Source organism: Gallus gallus, chromosome 3, assembly GCF_016699485.2.
Source record: "Gallus gallus isolate bGalGal1 chromosome 3, bGalGal1.mat.broiler.GRCg7b, whole genome shotgun sequence".
Taxonomy (NCBI): Eukaryota; Metazoa; Chordata; class Aves; order Galliformes; family Phasianidae; genus Gallus; species Gallus gallus.
Window position 1 is genome coordinate 50,804,074 of NC_052534.1, and position 18,191 is coordinate 50,822,264.

Here is an 18,191-nt window from a genome sequence, read left to right on the forward strand (position 1 = left end):
AATGCTGCTCATTATTGGTGCATTTGGTAGCAAGACAAAACTTCTCCTCAGTTACCCTCCATAGATATTCTGCCACTTTTAGAGAAGTGACTGTTCATCTCCCGAGTGCCTTCTTACTCGCCATGTTTAAATCTTGGTTCCTGGTTCTGTTACAAGACACAGCTGCTGACAATTGCTGACTTAGAGCTTTCCAAAACCTATCTGACTACACACCATCCTCACCCGGCTCAGAAAAAAGTACTGATCAGTTCCACCCATTCTCACCCAGTTCTGTCAGGTAGGAATGCAGCCGTTATGGATGTGGAGGCCAGGTCTCCTGAAAGTCAGCTATGAGCCCATAGGATTGTCGGTCAGTATCTGCTGTTGCCTAAAACAAAAACTGTGGGCTACTTCAAGATTTGATTGCATAACAGCTTTCTTATGTCTGGTCAGTTGACTGCTAGCTCTTGATATTTGTACTTTGGAAGGTGGATGTGGTTGGCTCCTTTTTGTCACTGGAAAATTAGAAAAAATAGTAGCTGGGATCAAATGAACAGGGACCTGTTCATAGTTGGGAAGTAGCCAAACCGAGGTTAAAACAAGTCTAGTGTGGATGCTATCACAGCCAATAAACAAGAAGCTGGTTCCCACCTTGGTAAACAAGCCAAAATTAACATTAAGTTAAAATAAGAGTGAAGGTAAGGGAACTAGGATATTAAATTAATTTAGGAAGTTGAATTCAAGTCTGTAGAGGAGAACAGTTCATTTCACAACTACTTCTGGTTCACTCCCACTATTGTCAAAAGGAAGATAATGTATTTGAGAGGCAGAGAAACCTGACACACTTGTATTTCATTACCTGTCCACTGCTGACAGAACATATGCAGTATGGGTACAAGTAATGGTTAACTTCAAAGCACTAAAAGCTGATTGTCAAACATGACCCATCCTTTCTGCATATCAGTAGGCAGTTCCTGGAGCGTCCACTGGCCCAAGCCCAACTCATCTGCGTTCCACCAGTCATAGAGCAATAATTATAAAGGGAATAGATAGTATAATCTCTCCCCATCATGTCCATGAGCTTAAACATGAGGCAAAATCTTTCTGTGTTCACAAAGTCAGTATTGTATCTGCCAGTCAGTAACACCATCCAGACTCATGTATGTCCATTCCTCAAAAGCCTCCAGGTCTGGTTCCTAATTTTCTAATGTTACATCTCAAAGCCCTCTCAACATTGAGTGTTCAGCTTTTAACAAAAGCAACAGTATTGCCTATCTATGCTAATATTAATTTGCTTGGTGATTGCGGGGAAAGATTAATGTGCAGAATGACCTACAAATGAGAAGTGTCTGAACAGCATAGTCTGGACCTGGTGGCTTATTCGTATAAATAAATCAGAAGGATCTGGCAGAGCACACAGGGTCCTTTGAGTGTTTCTATATAGCCTGTCTGAGCAGCAAGCCCTTAACCACACACTCAAACAACCTCTGGGAGCACTCAGTCAATTTGGGCAACTAACAACCTGTCCTAAAACTGAGCCTTCAAGCATTTGCCATTCAAAAAAGGCTGCTAGCCAACTACGCCAAGAGTTCATGGAAATTCTCCTGCTTATAAGATGCCATCTTTAGAACACCTTTTCTTTATTTTCAGTTGTTAAGTAGACAAAGTGTTTTTTGGTTTTTTTGTTTTTTTTTTCCTTGCTTGTAGGGACTTTAATCGGGCAAGTTTTATGGGGCTATTTCAAGAGAAGGCATTTAATTAATTCCAGACCTTCCTCCTGCCCTGCTTTTGTTCATCTACATACCTGTCTGTAACAACTGAGGTAAAAATCCTACGAGACTTCTAAGAAGCTTGGTTCATCTTTCATTAGATCACAGCAGAACTGAACCATATTCTCTCACTGCTAGACATTTTTTGAACTAGGCTTTTCCCAGTCTCACTGGGGTATGTATGTGAGCTGAAAGCTTCACAATGCATTAAGATTTCATGAGGGCCTAATTCTGTTCTCTCATATACTTCCCTGAATTTCCAGTGCTCAGTGCCTCTGCTTCATCGTCGCTTAAGTGAGAATACTTCTCAGAAGGGCTCCAAGAAGCCAAGCTCCATTGAATGGACCATCCAAAAACTGATGTTCTAGACATGAAGTTTGTGATTTTTATCTTCAACAGACAAAAGGTTAGTGTCATGACTTCACTCCTATTAGATAAGTGTTTTGGAGACAGGAAAGACATTTTGGCTTGTACTAAAAACTTTTCATCCAAATGTGCACTTCCCTCTGTTTTAGCAAGGAAAAAAAAACCAAAAAAAAAAAAAAAAGTGAAGAAAGCATTTGAGGGATCTTATTTTGTATTAAATGGTCAATGTCTCTTCATGATTTTGGCAGGACTAGGTTTCATCTGGTACTTCTGTATGAGCTCATACACGAAGGCATAGAATTCTTACCTTCTTCATCTGTCCTAGGTTAGAATACAACGACAAACTTCTTACCAGCTCAGAACAGGACCTGAGCATCTTGCAGACCAGGTCTCATCTTGGATTTGTGTTCAGCATGTTATTGGAAGAGCACACAAGACAAAAAAAATGTTATGTCATAGAATCTGTGCCCTGCCCCCACAAAGAGCTGTAGGCACCTTAGTTTCTCCCTTTCTTGTCAGAAGCAAACAACAGTTTCATCACCAGAAAAATAAATGCTGTGGTTTTAAGTAAAATAGCTGATGAGAAACTGAGTAGATGGAGGAGTTCTTAATTAAGTAATTAGACAAATAAGGGTAGATGATTGCATGATACAAGACGATGAACAGAACAGAAAAAGTAGGTCAGGAATTTTTGTTCTCCCTATATCATGACTAAAGAAAAAACGACATGCAGTGAAGTTCACAGGTGAGGAACTCAAAGCTAATGAGGAAATGGTGTCAGGTAACTGGTAATTAGCTAGTAAAGACTTTCACTCCTGGACACCCCCTATGCCAAGAATTTATCAAGTTCAGCATCAAGACTAAACTATCCAGGATTTTCATATGTAGAGACAATAACAAAGAGAATTAAACTTTGATTCTGGCTTTAATCCAGTTTTAACTATGAAGGTGAACTTTAGCTTTGACACCTTCCTTTGAGCTATTTGGTAACAGCCTGAGACAGGTCATCAAACCAGATAGAATCCACTGTGGTGATTCTTGTACTCTTACACCCCCAGAAAAATTTCCTTTATATTCATTTTGGGGTGTACGATAGCATTCCATCCTAGAGACATTTACAGTCCAGGTTTGCTCTGAGGGCTACAGTGAATGAACACAGCAGTAGAGTTTCTCAGCAGCCATAGGAGATACCCAACTGGAGGATGATTTGCCCCCTGTAACAAATATCAGCTTTCTCGGACAGATTTTCAGAGGCATCCTTATTACCTGTCTTGGAAAAAAGGGCCATCTGTCTGTTGATCTCTAAGCCCCTGGGATCCTCCTCATGTCACCAGGAGCTCAAAGATCCAAGGTCACATTATTGCTGCTGTTCCATCACAGTAGGTTTGCTGTGCACATTTTTTCTGCACCTTACATATTGTTCCAGACATTCAAAACCAACTCTCTCAAGCTGACCCAAGTGTATTATGGTGCATTTAAATCTGATGTAAATCATAAATTTGCTGAGGACAAGCTGCCTTATATTTTCAATAAACTTTTGGTTCATGTTCTTCAAGTGTGCTTGACAGCTTTACACACCTTCATCAAAACCAGATGATTTGATTCTTTCATATTCACAGTACAGTTTGGTTTTCCTGCATGTTTACAGCAGCTATTAAAACAGATGAAAGTCACCATGGCCTTCAGAAGGATCGAGGTAATCACATCCACCAGTAAAACACATTAATTTTCAGCCCCTTCTAGCAAGATATACAATAAGAAAATTGTCAAGAATCAAAACTATTGGATACGGTTGTATAACCCAGAGCATGGGGATGGAGGGCTCTAACAGCTTGGTGGCATTTTTTGTGACAGAGGTGATGACAGGGACTGACTTCTTGTCACATTAGAATGAGAGCTACCTGGTGAAACTGACAGTACCAATGGCAGTTCAACTGGCTGTTAAATCCAGAGATTATTTTTATGTTCCTAAATAAATATACTTTCTTTTCTCCTTCCAGGCTTTCCAGCTCTGGGATTTACTCACATGCATCCTACCTGACATGAGATGATGAACTGCAGTCACACAGTAAAGGAATCTTCATTCTGCATTAATACAAAAGGGCATATCTCAACCAAAACCAATACAGTCTGCATACGGCAAACCAGGTTTGGATTTTACTTGAAGATTTTGAAAACATCAGCATCTATCAAAGAAGGTATAGATCTCTGATTCTCTGTTGTAAGAACAAAGCGTTGTTATGTACTGAAAATATAAACTCCCAAGTGATAGAGATTACAGTCTGGAGTCTACCAATGCTTTTAAGCCTCTTCCAACAAGAAATAAAAGAAGGCAATTGTCAAGAATCCAAACTACTGGATACAATTACATCACCTGGAGCATAGAGATGTGAAGTTTTGATGATCTCATTACCTATTGGTATCCATTTGGAGTTACTCACAGTAATACCTCACCATGACAACTTCCTTTGTTGGCAGAAATGAAAGTTTGGAGGAAATTTCATTTGAATATTAATTATTTCTTAAACGAATTCACTTAAGAAAAGAGCTCTTACTCATACTGAATGGCACCCTTTGTAGTGCCTGCAGCTCTGGTGAAAGCTGAGACATTTAAGCTCTGTCTCTGCTGAGAAGAGTGCTTCACATGACATGCCTTAAAGTCCTGTCTGTGCTAGCATCTAGACCGGAGACCTAGCTGAAGCATTCAGGCATGTCTGCCTTGGAAACACAGGCATCAAAGCGACAGGAAGAGGAAGCGCCTGGTTCTTACCCTGATACGGAGTCAGGATACAGTTATAGTGTGCAACTGGTCCCGGCAAGAGGTACGCCACTTTTGGTATAGCTATTAGAAGCCTGGCAGTTTTTTTGATGGTAGAAGTTGTAGTCCTGTCCCCCATTTCCTCATCCCCTTTTCTGGAATATGACTGCATCCTCTCCTCTGCACTAGCGCTTCCAGTCATCTGACTGCTAACTCAATTGCTCAGGTCACTACATTCCATTTTTCCTTCTGGGTAAGCTCTCTGCCACCTTTGTGAGCTGAATGACTTGCTGACAGGATAGATGAGCGCAGCAGGGGCAACAGAGAGAGAGGACAGAGCAGGGAGCAGGAGAAAAGAGGAATGGAGCTGGATTTTCCCTCTTGGCAGCTGCAAACTGCAGATCAGCTCAGCCAAAATATGAAACCTCACTCTCCTGCAGCTTATCCTTTGGGCATGCCCAGTAGATGTGCTTTCTAGTTTCACTTACAACTACATACCTCTTAGTCTTTTCACCTTATGTACTTTTATAGAATGTTGTAACACAGCCACTTTATTTAAATCTAAAGGTGTTTCCCCTTCCTGAACGTGGTAAAGGCTTTGGAAAAACTTGTTCACAGAAGGGAAGGAGGAAATTTAAAAAGAGCAAGAGAAGACATTGGCCCATAAAGAACCAAATTACAGATGGTCTCCTTTTCCAGCATTTTGGAAAAATAAGCTTTATTTAAAAAAAAAAAAAAAAAAAAAAAGGGTTAAACAGCCCCTAAGCATCTATTAACCTAAGTAATCAACACTTCCACAGCAGGTCCCGGGAGGTCTTGCTGACCTTGGCAGCATTACAGGAGGGGGAGGGTGCATTTTTCACACACCTCACTGTTCTTCAGCAGTTTCTCCAGCATGAGGGAAACTGAACAGGTCTTTCATTAACAGAAGACAAGCATGTCTTTCCCTTCCCTTGTCTCTTTTTTTTTATTATTATTATTATTTTTTTAATGATAAAGGTAATTTCTTGGTTTTTGTAATGCGTTCCAACCAAAAGAGTCTCAAATAACTTTGCAAGATATTTACAGGAATGTTGTCACCCACCAGTGAAATACGGCTAGCTCTTCAGCTGAGCGTTAACACTGTCTCCTTCAGCTTTACAGGGGTGTTACAATAAAATTAAGGACAGAAAGAGAGAATCATGAAGCCATTTGAAGCTGCTGAGGATTTACAATAGCTGGGTTATATGAACTGGACTAGCACAGAAATTTGTTAGAACACTGTAGAAAATGCTCCAAGCTGACACAGGACTTGAAAATTATCAGGAACCTGCTGAATTTGAAGGAACAGGAAAAAAGGTAACTGCCATCAAGGAATCTCTGTTACATATTCCCATGAGTTGCTTTCTTTCCCCAGTTATCACCAGTTCGGGAGTCTTTACTTTTAACTCTTCTTTTTCTTTTAAATTTTGCACTTCCATGTTGACCACTTTAAAAAATTCAAAGCTCGAATTCTCTTTTGTTTTAATTGGAATGAAATTTCTGGTTTTAAAGAATCAAAACTCTTTACATAATCTCAAAGATGGTGTAAAACATCTTAATAACATCTTACATACGGGTAGCTTGTCCTAAGTATACACTAATTCAAGCAGACTCTCGCTGGTTGTGCAGCTATTTCCTAGAAGGTAAACGTGAGTTTCTAATTCACTAACATTTGGTTGAAAAAGCTGACTTTTGGTTTCTTTGGTGCTGTTTCCTGCTATTGCTCAAGTTGCTCAGGAAATATCTGTTACTCAAGTAACAGTGCTGATGGAAATGATGGAATTTCTCCAGCTGTGTTGCCTAAAATAAATGGTAGTTCAACTATGGGCACCTGAGCCATAGCATATGCCAGTTTGTTTTTTATTTTGTCCTTGATGCTTTTGGTAAACTTAACCAATTCAGTAGAAGTCAGTGTGATGAACAATGGGTTGTTCTCTAAGTTGTTGTCTCTGGATAGTCTATGTTGGCCAGTTCTTTAGATATTTGCTGTACCATAACGTAACAACATATAGATCTTGCTCAGTAGAAGACAGTGCTGAAAAACGTTTGAAGGAAGACAACTCAAAACAAGCTACATCTCAGTAAATACTTAAGCATTGTTAAAACTCAATGGCCAACAGGGAACCTATATCAGAAGCTCAAGACTGCAGAAAGACTGCAGGAGTTTCAAGAGAGACTCTTTGACCTGACACAAGCAGCCAGAGGCTCTTCTATAGATGTTAGCTTAGCATGCAGTGTGTCAGGCTCTAGTCTTGTGATTAAATAAAAGTATTCATTGCTGATGATGAGGCCAGGTTTTTATGTCCAGCAAGATTATAGAGACAGTGGCTCAAACACTGTATGTCATCTAGTTTTGCTCTCCACTGTGACTTTTCTTCCAAACTCCTTGACCATGCACACAGTTTGTGTAAGGAGTTTGCAAAAAATCTGTTTTATTTGCATAGTTAAGTTTAACTTTGTTAGTGTAAAGTCAGCCTGCTCTAGAAAATAATCTGAGTTTTCTTAGAGGTTAGGGCAAGAAACTGGCAAGGGAGTGGTCAATATAGCACAGTGACCATCTTTCATAACTCTAAGGTGAATTTGTTCCTTTCTGTATCCTCCTGAATGCATTTTTGGAGACAAGAGCTCTGTAAAATACTAGTGAAGTCTTGCTTTGGGCATCACCAATGTCATGCATATAAACATCCATGTGTACCTTTTCCTTCACTGAAGGCTCAAAAAAGATGGAGCCTCAGTTGTGAGCTGCATTACTGGTCAGCAGAAGACTTCTCTCCAGCATTCCCACTTGCAGTTCCTAGGCCACACAGGATTCATTCATGCTTCTAATAAACCTTAGGACTATGTGTAGCCCCAGTTCCACCAAATAGTCACTTAACTCTGTCAAGGAACAGGAAACAATTAGTGTGGATCAGTGATGTTGAAAAGCTCAACTAATCTTCAGATTTACTTGGAAGGTTTCTTGCAGAACAAAAAATAGATGTGCACCTCAAAAAAACTTTAAATTGAAAGACTTCACTAAAGCATCCTATTTCAGCAGCTTTCTTTTGATGTTGGTAGAAAAAATATAAACAGCCATGTACATATGGGGGAAGGGAGAGACCACACTACAGTGTGGGGGGGGTTCAGTTAATCATTCACAATTTTATCATAAAGTAATGCAATTTTGTATGATTTCATTCCTTACCAATGTCACAGTGTGTTCGTTGCAAGACCATCTTTCTAGTTTCAAGGCATGCTTCAGGTAGATTTTTGTAACAATGTAAAAAAGTGAAGATGTATTTTTCTCTTGTTCACATGTAAGTGCAAAGTCAGCTTTTCTCTCAAGCACCACAGATAATCACGAGCAGCTCAAAACCTCATAAATGCACATGGGTTGTACATTTCAAGAAAAGCTGAAGTGAGGGAGAGATAAATGAGTGAGAGAGAAATGTTTTATGTTGCTGGGTTTTTTTATTATTTTATTGCTAGAAACTGCTGTCTCTTTACATTTGCTTCTCCTGGAAAAGAGGTTGCACTCAGTGGCTAAATCTGTCCTCTCAAGGGAGCACACATTACTACTGCAGCAGCAGAGGTGGAGGCAGCCCAGACCCAGAGTAAGTCTCAGCCAGTAATCACTGGCCCTTTTCTTAATGCTAAGAACGCGGTTCCAATGTATTCTTGGCTTATTGCTATTCCACAACAAGAGACAGAGAAAAAAAATAAGTGAAGTTACAAGAACTGAATGACAAGTTATGATTTAGCATATAAAGCCAAGATTGAAATTAATTACCTGCTTAAAGATTTGCTTAGATCTATGCAGCAGTGCTCATGCTAACTTCTTACTCTGTTTTAACCTTCTTTGCTCTGCTTTAGTACTGATTCCAGGCCTGTAGCTCTGGAGTTTCCACAGTACTTTTTCACTAGAATGTGGAGACAGCACACTTTTTTTCCTAGTACAGAATCTTCCATCTGTCTCAGTACTTTAATTTTGATGTGCTGTTTTTTCTGTTCACCTTTCCCACCGTGATAGATGCTTGACATAGAGGAGAAGCAGGACACTGAGTATGTAATTTAGAGATGGCTTTGGATTCTTCCAGCTTCCTTTATTATATAAAGCAATATATTTAATTAGTTCATCATAAGAGGCCTTAGTACAGCCTTCATTGTTGTTTGCCAGCTGTCCACATGTGGAAGAGTACCTTCATGCCACTTCTTCCAAGGTCTATCACCCCACAGGCCACAACGTATTATTCAGAGGCCTATGTGTATGAACTGGTCCCCCTCTCTCTCTTCCCTGGAAACTAGAATGTGAAGGCATCCATATTTTCCGCAGAACTTCCTTCAAATGAATATTTCCCAATTGGGAAAAGCCCTGAAAACATTATAGACCGAGCTACATTTTATCCATGGAGCTGAAGTGCGGAGACAAAGAAAGGAATACAGTTTTGAAAAGTACAGAATCTGAGCAGCAGCCCCAAAATGGAAAAGAAAATTTGAAGGTGAGTTGCACAGACAGATTCTACTGGAAACATCCAAAGAATTTCATTTAGCTACAAATGCTGTGGCATTTAGTCAGAACATGATATAAATAAGAGACTAGCCTTTGTCCAGTCGTGAACAAATGTTGTCATTAGTTTAGTGTCAGATGTGTGCTTAGGGACACATAATACATCTGAACATCGCTCCAGATTTAGAATCATAGAATCATAGAATTGCTAAGGTTGGAAAAGACCTACAGGATCACCCAGTCCAACCATTCGCCCTTCACCAATGGTTCTCGCTAAACCATGTCCCTCAGCACAACATCCAAATGCTCTTTGAACACCACCAGGCTCAGTGGAGACAAAAGTCTAATAAGGTTTCAGAACTTTGGTTCAGATGTTTACGTGGATTACTTTCATTTACAAGTCTTTCGGTCTTGTTTTGTTTTGTGCTGGAGTAATCAAAATACCTTGCAATTTGCTATTCTCATCGTGTTTTAGTAGTTGAGCTCCCATTATTAGGTAGAACTGGAGAGTAACTAAAATAATAATACGAAATCTGTATTAAACAAAGATCTCTCTGAGGGCAGCAGGTAGAACGTGTGGGCAGGTCTAACAAATACCGACCATTAGAAGTCAGTACGCTGTCTCTTCTACTATCTATTTTCATCACTCTCTTAAAATGAGTCTAGCTAGCTGTAGCAATAGTTGGGCAGCACATCCCACAAGTATAGAAGTCACAGCTATTTAACATGTGCATTTTCCAGGAGTCAGGATAGGATTTGCATGGGTAAAGTGAAGTGCAATCTATGTCACACGCTCCGGCTAATGACCTAAAGGACTGTGCTCTCAGAGCAGAAGAAGGGAAAATTAATCTTCACTACAATTGTTCCATTTCTCAAACTTCTTTTCAGCAAAGATACAAACTGTGCCAAATATCTATCAGTTTTATAATGACAAGACCATCAAACTTGTTTCATTAAACGCTCTCCCCCACCCCCCTTACAACTATCTAAACAAGATTTTTCCATTTAGTACCCTATCAATCCAGAGCTATGATTATTCAGTAACTGAGGGGATCCCTTGTATTTAAATATTAATGTTTGTGTAGTTATTAAAGTATTTGATGATTTGTCCAGGGGCACTGTAAAATTAAATATAGCATGTCATTTATGGTAATACAGAGGAGAATAATAAAAAATCTTTTTCATTCTGGTTTTACGTCTGGCTCTGCATGTTACTTTTACTGCTTATTTGGTGTCTTAGGGTATTGTGTGTTTTTAAACCCCTTTTAAGTGTAGAATTTCAGAGCATATTGTTAGGAGCGTATAAAAGATTATCTCCCAAGTTATGACTTTGTGTTGCTGTGAGTGAGCTGTTGTCTGACAGTTATACCGCTACAGGGGAAGGCAGTTTTCCAAAAACTACTTATCGTGTACTGTGTGTAGCAGTACAGTAAGCCCAGAAATATTTTGAGAAACACTTTGGTCCATGTTGTATTTGCTTTCAGAGATCGCTTCAGCCTGCCAGAGCAGAAATGTGTATATGTAATTAGGTTTTTCAAGTTATGTATATGTAAAGAACATGTTTTAGGCACTCTGCTGTGACTGCCTCATGCTATAAAGAATAAAAAAACAGAACAAGAGGGAGAGAGAAGAGCCACTTACTTGACTGGCATTTGTATGTGTACAGGTGTGTAGCTTCTTCATGGGGAATTTTTTTTGAGGTGAGATAATGGAAAAAAAAAAAAAAAAACCCTATCTATGTTTGGCCCATTCTGCTGGGAAACATCTTTTAGCTCATTTAAAAACAATAGTAGATAAAAATGCCTTTCGTAAGGTCACCCAGAGACAGAGCCAGGAATAGAAAGCAGGTCAGATAAATCCAAGTCAAAGCACTTTCTATGAGACCAGAGTGGTATTTCCTGCTGAAAAAAAAAATAAAATCTTGAAGGACTGTTTTTGCCACACAACAGAGGGGTGTTGATTGAGGTGTCCTTCAGCTTTTTCATATAGGTCGGCGCAAAAAGATTCTGTGGCTAATGATGGGCAGCTGTCACAGGGTGCACCTCTTCTTGGTAAAAACGTGTAGCAAACTGTAATACATTCATAAAAATATTCCTGGCAAACAGAATGAATATAATTACAGCAGAAGCACTTGCTATATTTAAGCCTGATGTATTATTTTCATTCTAAGCCTATTTTTAAAGCCGATCATAACTTTGAGTGTATATTTATCTGTATGTGTGTAAGGTGGTACAATTATGGTACACCGGCGTTGTTTATAAATTGCATGCATGCAAAAGTCAGGACATTCACTGAGTGTTTTTGATGTACCTATAATTAATCTATCTTGTTAATGCGCGGTATAGGAAATTGCTGAAGTTCATGTTAACTGTGATGGTAAGATACTGAGTGCATTTTTTTTTTCACTGGCTTAACTGGAAGCACTTCACAGAAGGTTTGGGATCCTCATTATGTAATAGCGATTTAGAAAATTTTAATTAAGGATGTATCTGCATGTGAGATGTCCGGATTATGGTTCCAGTCCAAAGCCCACTGCAGGCAGTGGAAAGACTCCCATCAAGCACATGAATTACTTGATCAAAGCCCAAAAGCTTACACTGGAAATAACACACAAATTAGGGTTACTGCCTTTTTCAAAGATTAATCTGCACAGACCTCTGTGCTACCACAGTGAGGCTGCTTCCCGTTTAAAATGGGTTTGTATGTGTTTACATTACACCTTGGTATGCAGTGTGGCTATGCGCTACCACCATGCCCAGGCTGTCTGCAAGGGCTACAATGGCAGTATGGCAAAGTATCTATAGCCTCGGGCTAGAGAGGGCTTTACCATGAGCATGGAAGAATGGAGACCACATTGATCACAGATGAATGTGGTATGCAAATCTTCACTCCGTGTTGCAACTGGGTCTTGAGGAACATATGCAAACACAGTGAGTGTTTTAGCTCAATACCAAGCAAGAGCGCAAGCTGCCGTCTTGATAAAACAGTTGCAAAATAAAGAACTGGGGTCCATGTGGTGGAGGCCACAGAAAGTCAGTGTTAGAGGACTGCCCTCTCCATTTCCTGTAGGATAGCAAAGAAACATGAGCATTTTGTCAAAGATTTTGAAAAACGTGCTCTTACAGCCTCAGAACTGTGGTAGCTTGTACCAAACAGCTCTATCAAAACACACCTATCATCTTCTGCCTCGGCCTTCCAATCCTGCCACCTCACTTCTCTGTCGGTGCATACCTATTTATTTGCAATCCAGATCCAAATTCACTCTTCCCTGTCTCACTCACCATGATTTCATACTGTCAATTAGAATCCTTAGCTCTCAACTCATTGTTGCTGAATGTGAAAATATTTTTCATCCCTTTTTCTTATACAGGCATTTTCTCATGCCTATAAACCCAGATGCAGAGAAGTCCTTACAAAAGTCTGCCTGTTTGCTTCATCAACACTCTGCAAATCATTCTCTTGTTCTCACTCTTGTGATGACTACAAAACTATATGAGAATGGTTCAACAGCTGGCGTGCTATGGCCGCCACTTCTTAGAGTAATTGTAATCCTCTCACTGTAACCTCGTGATGTCCCTGTCTCAGTGTTGCATCCATCTGTTGTCTCTTACCAGATACTTGGACTGCAAAGGATCTGGAATAGGAACCAGCAGTTTTTACTTACACAAAACTGTGCTCACAATAACAAGCAGGCACGCACGCACACAAAGACAAGCACAAATAAGCTTAGGGTTTTACACTCCAATATCCCCACCACCATCACTGCTGGTTCCCCGACTGCATGAGAAAATAGATTGGAAACGAATTATACAAGGAAAAGAGGTATTTATTCTGGTTTCATATAAGAAATGAATGGTTATATGTTCAGTTATCAGTGTCTGATTCTCTAGATACACGGACATATAGGTCATGCGTCAGACCTTAAAACATCATTTAAAAGTTAGTGGAAATTGCTGCCCTGTTCACAATTACATATCTCTAATATTTGAATAGTAATTGCCCACCTCACAAAGGTGTTGCCAATATGAGTTAGCAAACTAGCATTTATAAAGCACTACGAATATGGAAAGAGCTGTAAAGCATGCATTCTTTTGTTCATTCGCTGTTTTGAGAACTCCCTGGAACGGAGAGCAAAGAATTGTCATTGCAGATCCTACGCGGAGCAGCCATGAGCAGGCAGCCTCGGCAGGTTAACTATCAGCAGTAACACCAGCTTTAACCATGGGGAATGGCTGCACTGCAATGCATGTCATTCTCAGTAGAGGGGAGGTGACATTAAATGAGACAGTGCAAGAAGACAAAACCAAAACAGTTTAAAGTGAAGCGTGCCCCAGCCCCAGCAGGAACTGTCCCCTTCTGAGCCCTTTCCAGCCTCTTGCACTGTTGCTGTGGCATCACAGCTCAGCTCCCACGACAGTAATAGCAAGGCTGGGACAGATTTGTCCCCAAAAGAGTAGTACCCCAAACAGGCTGCCTCTTTGCCCCTCTCATTCTGGGGTGCTTTCTCTGGAGCAGCTGCATTAAAGCTCTAAGCATGGTGACCTGATAAGTACCCTTGGTGCTCCTGAAAAAGTGCATTTGAGCCTGGTATGTTCCTATGTAGCTGGGCATCAGTTGGCATAATTATGTCTAAGTTGGCTTGACTAAAGCTCAGTGATGAAATAAGCTAATGGAAATAAAATATATTGATTAATATGACATGTTTTGCCCTAGCATCATATTATCATGACAGGAGCACTGCAGTAATTTTCATTCACAGACAGGACACACACATGTACAGAGCCATTGAGGAAGTTACTACACACACACTGGGTAGGAAGAAATGACTTGATCAAACCAAATGCTGGAGCGAGGACAGATCAAATGATGCCACATGGAAAATTATGGTTTGGAATGAAAAAGTTGTCCATTTAACAGTACATAAAGTCTCTGTAATATGCATAAAATCAGCAGCTAGCAGATGTTTTCTGACACAGTGCATCTGCATGAAGCTGAAGCATAGTCAATTCAGCAATACGCAGAGCAGATATAACAGCAGACTCTCCAGACACAGGAAGGCAGTCCTTTCCTTCTCTAATAATAAGAATAAATAATAACTTATATTAATTAGCAATCGGGAATTTAATGATGGACTCGGATGCAATTCTGGGAGGTATCATACAGAAGATGAAAGGAAAACCTAGCATCCACTGGTTGCTCATCCACAGGATGAGAAAAGAACTTTGGTGACAGCTCCCTTTTTAATGAGATCTTGCTCAAAATTTCACCTTGTGGTTAAAGTTCTTCATTAACCCTTTCAGCCCAGAGATATTTTCTTCTTTTAAATCTTACGAAAATTTCTTTAGCCATTTTAACTCAGCAGAAATGCACAGGAGAATATTTTTCTTCATTTTAAAATTATTTTGCACATTTGCTTTCATAGAGGCAGACGAGTTTTGAGAAAGCCTTCGTTCTGAGTGTGGTGGTTGATTTAAACAACTTACGTATCAATGACATCTTTCTTTTTTGTCAGCTGGGAGCAAGTGGAGGAAAACGTTGTATGGTCCTGTCTCCTAAATAGCCATTCATGCCTATCCGTGACACAATGTAGGCCACACACACAGACAATGAGGGTCTTTCATAATTTCAGCTCTTCAGTGGCAAAACTTAGTAACTGAGAGACTTAACGTGTCAGAATTGATGTTTAAATGGTTATGATTACCATAACTGATACGAATGTGGAAGTTCTCAACACTTTGAATTATTATTTCAGGTCACCTGCGTGCTCAAGCGATGGCCAACGTACAGGAGGATGGCGATCATCTGAGAGTCTACAGGCACTTGTGACAAACTAATTTATTCCACATCAACAGGACTGAAGCCAATTGAACAAAGAACCTCAGTAACAGCCTGACTTGACCAAACCTTGTCAAGAAGCATTGAATCTTGGGCACAATGACATTCTGCCTTGGATACTGTATAGCTGCGTGTTTGTGGATTTCAAAAGTCATATGCATCAGGGAAGTAAACTCTAAAAACTTCAGTCTTGCAAAATTCAGGAGTTCTTATACTGCAGACTACAGATCATGTATCTTCTAAAGCCACTGTTTAACCGTTTTTAAGATTCTCATCAACTTTCAAAGCCTTTTGTTAGGAAGCTCTTCAGCTGACAGTATCGTGGCTTCTGAAGGCATCTCTCTGAAACACTGTCTGCAACAAGAACGAGAGATGTCAGCAAAGGAAGCAGAGGGCTGGATGTGGAACTAACTCCCTTTTGAAAGCACCAGAATAGTTACAGATCCTCCTGCTATGAGACCACTTTTTGTCCAACAGACACAAGAGAAGTACAATACTATAAATATGATAGACAAATTCAGTGCTAACAGTAAGATATAAATGTAGGGAAAAAAAAAGATGTACCTTTGTGCATAACTGCTGAAGTATATTAGATACCATGGAGGCCAGTTGGATATAGCTGCCTTAAGAGAGACCATGGATTAAGTTTTACCTGACAGTTTTAGAGCAGTGAAGAGAAAGAAGCTTTAAAACAGGACACGCACACCTCAGAAAAGATTGTCAGAGCCAACAGTGAAAAATGAGTGTATGCAGAAAGCTTGGTTAAACTGAGCTTGCTACGAACTTTTTCAGACAACAATGCCTCGCTTCTCCAGAAGCATCTGCAGTATTGCCATCGTTACTACTGGTTACCAATTGCCCAGGACTTTGTTAGTAGAAAAAGGAATTATTTTTACTCAGAACACTTTATTCTTATTGAGCGTCAATAACTGAAGTGTTGCTGGGAGGGTCTCATTGTCACCTGACTGTGCCTTTTCACAACCAGTGAGATTACCATCAGAAATAAAGCTGCTCAGTCCAAGTAATATTCAGTAATAAATTGATTATGGACTTAACGCTAATATTTTACAGAAAAATAAATCAATGGAGCATCTACCATTGCTCAAAGAGTCTCACATTAGAAAGGCATGCAAAATAATCACTAAATGATTACACATGGCAACTGGGCAGGACTGTGTGAAATCAATTTTGTCACACATAGGTATTACAAAGCGCTTTACACACACCTTGAAAGCCACAGCTTGAAAAACAATGACTGCAGACGACCATGTGTGGTAACTGGGTTGGGAAGGTCTCGCTTGCAGAGTAGCTGTTATTTATAACAGTCACTAATGAGCTTAAATCTCCCACCCCCATATTTCACATTTAGTATTCCTTTTCAGATCTACCATTGCTCCGTCTTCACAAATTCTGAAGGCCCCTGAGAGACCCTTTCCTTGCCCTGTGCCCATACCTGCTGCTGCTCCTCCCATGGCACTTGCACCAAGGGACATACACACAGAAGCGCACCAGGATATGAACTCTACATTGAGGGAAATGATACCAGTGTGATAGGAGGCTCAGGTTGCAGATCTCTTCCCTGCCTCTCTGTCTCTGCTATGGAGATCTTCACCATAGGATGGCAAAACAGGCTGTGAGCCTGTCTGACAGCCCCCAGACTGTGGGGCTTTGTGAAAGATTCTCCAGTGAAAGACAGACAGCAGAAAAATTCCTTCCCTCTTCTCTTCCTTTTACTCAGGAAGTAGACTGAGAATTCAGGTCTGGCGTGTGTGGGTAGAGGCTTCCTTGTCCACTGTCACTCCACAAGCACCAATTATACAGAAGCAAAAAAAAAAGCCCGGCATAGTGTGGGTGTCATGTCATGCAGAAGAGGTGATTGCTGAATGAGCCATACTCACCATTGCTAGTACGACCCCAGAACAGGTTCCATTCTGCATTCTTACTTTCAAGTTATTACAATTAATGTCCCTCCTTTTTCTCTCATAATGAAATGCAAAGTATGCTTATATTTTCAAAAACTGCCATTGCTTACTACTTGAGAACGAGGCCCATTAATCTCCCACACTGCTCAGAAAGGCAAAATCCATGATGACTTGAGCTCCGGTTCATCATTCTCTGAAGTTTCATTCCCCAGTTTTAATAAAACAGTGTAATTGTCTTGAAATTTTAAAAAGTATTTGGAAAAATTAGCTGACTAAAAGCAATTCAGCTGAACGGGGGAAGTAATAGACAGCCAGAGGGGCCATTGGTGAAACGCATAAGGCAGAGTGCTTGGGGAGTGAGGTGTAGGAGAGGAGGTGGGAATACCTGTGGCTGGTAATGGTGGTGGTGCGGACAGAGAGGCAGGGAACTCAGAGAGGTAAGCCAAGCAGCCACTTGCTGTGTTAGCAAGAGAGGATGGACGAGAAGAGTCAGAGTGGCAGTTAGCTCTCAGATACTAGGACGGGTCCTAGGAAAGGGTCTGTAGTTTCAGAGTACCCTCAGCTTGTATACAAAGCTGTTCCTAACATGGCTCTGAAAAGAGGCAGGAGCGGGGTCAAAAGCCTTATCAGCCCTGTGTACAGTACAACCATTTATTTTAGGTCCATTTTCCAACAGTGATTTAACACTGCGTAAGTGTTAATTTTTAAACTTCAGATGGAGACATACTACTCTCCAGGAAGAGAAATATCAACAAGCATGGAACTCCAGCACAAGCTCTGATTAGCAAGAACAAGCAAGTAGACAAGGGCAATGAGTCCAGCTAAAAACCATCTGTTAAAACAGAGTTCTGCAATGTCAGAGCTGAAAATATTCACAATGAAGACAGAAATAGGGGTAAAGAGTGAGAACCAGTCCAAGAAGTATTCTTGGAGAAATCTGGAATAACCTTTAAATGAGGGATTATTAAGTGAGTTCTGAGAAGACAACTACAACTGTAACAGTAATTGTAATTGTAGCAATATCGTTCCTTTCTTCCAGGCTTCCTTCTGACAAA

General features: G+C 40.3%; 1 long non-coding RNA gene across 1 annotated transcript; it reads left to right on the forward strand.

Moving 5' to 3' along the window:
* The first annotated feature begins 357 nt into the window (after positions 1-357).
* LOC101748411 lies at positions 358-16,463 on the forward strand. Its single transcript, XR_001465906.4, has 6 exons — positions 358-2,154; positions 4,115-4,936; positions 6,008-6,210; positions 8,362-8,486; positions 9,206-9,371; positions 15,132-16,463. It is a non-coding gene; the product is annotated as an uncharacterized LOC101748411 (long non-coding RNA).
* The last annotated feature ends 1,728 nt before the right edge of the window (positions 16,464-18,191 follow it).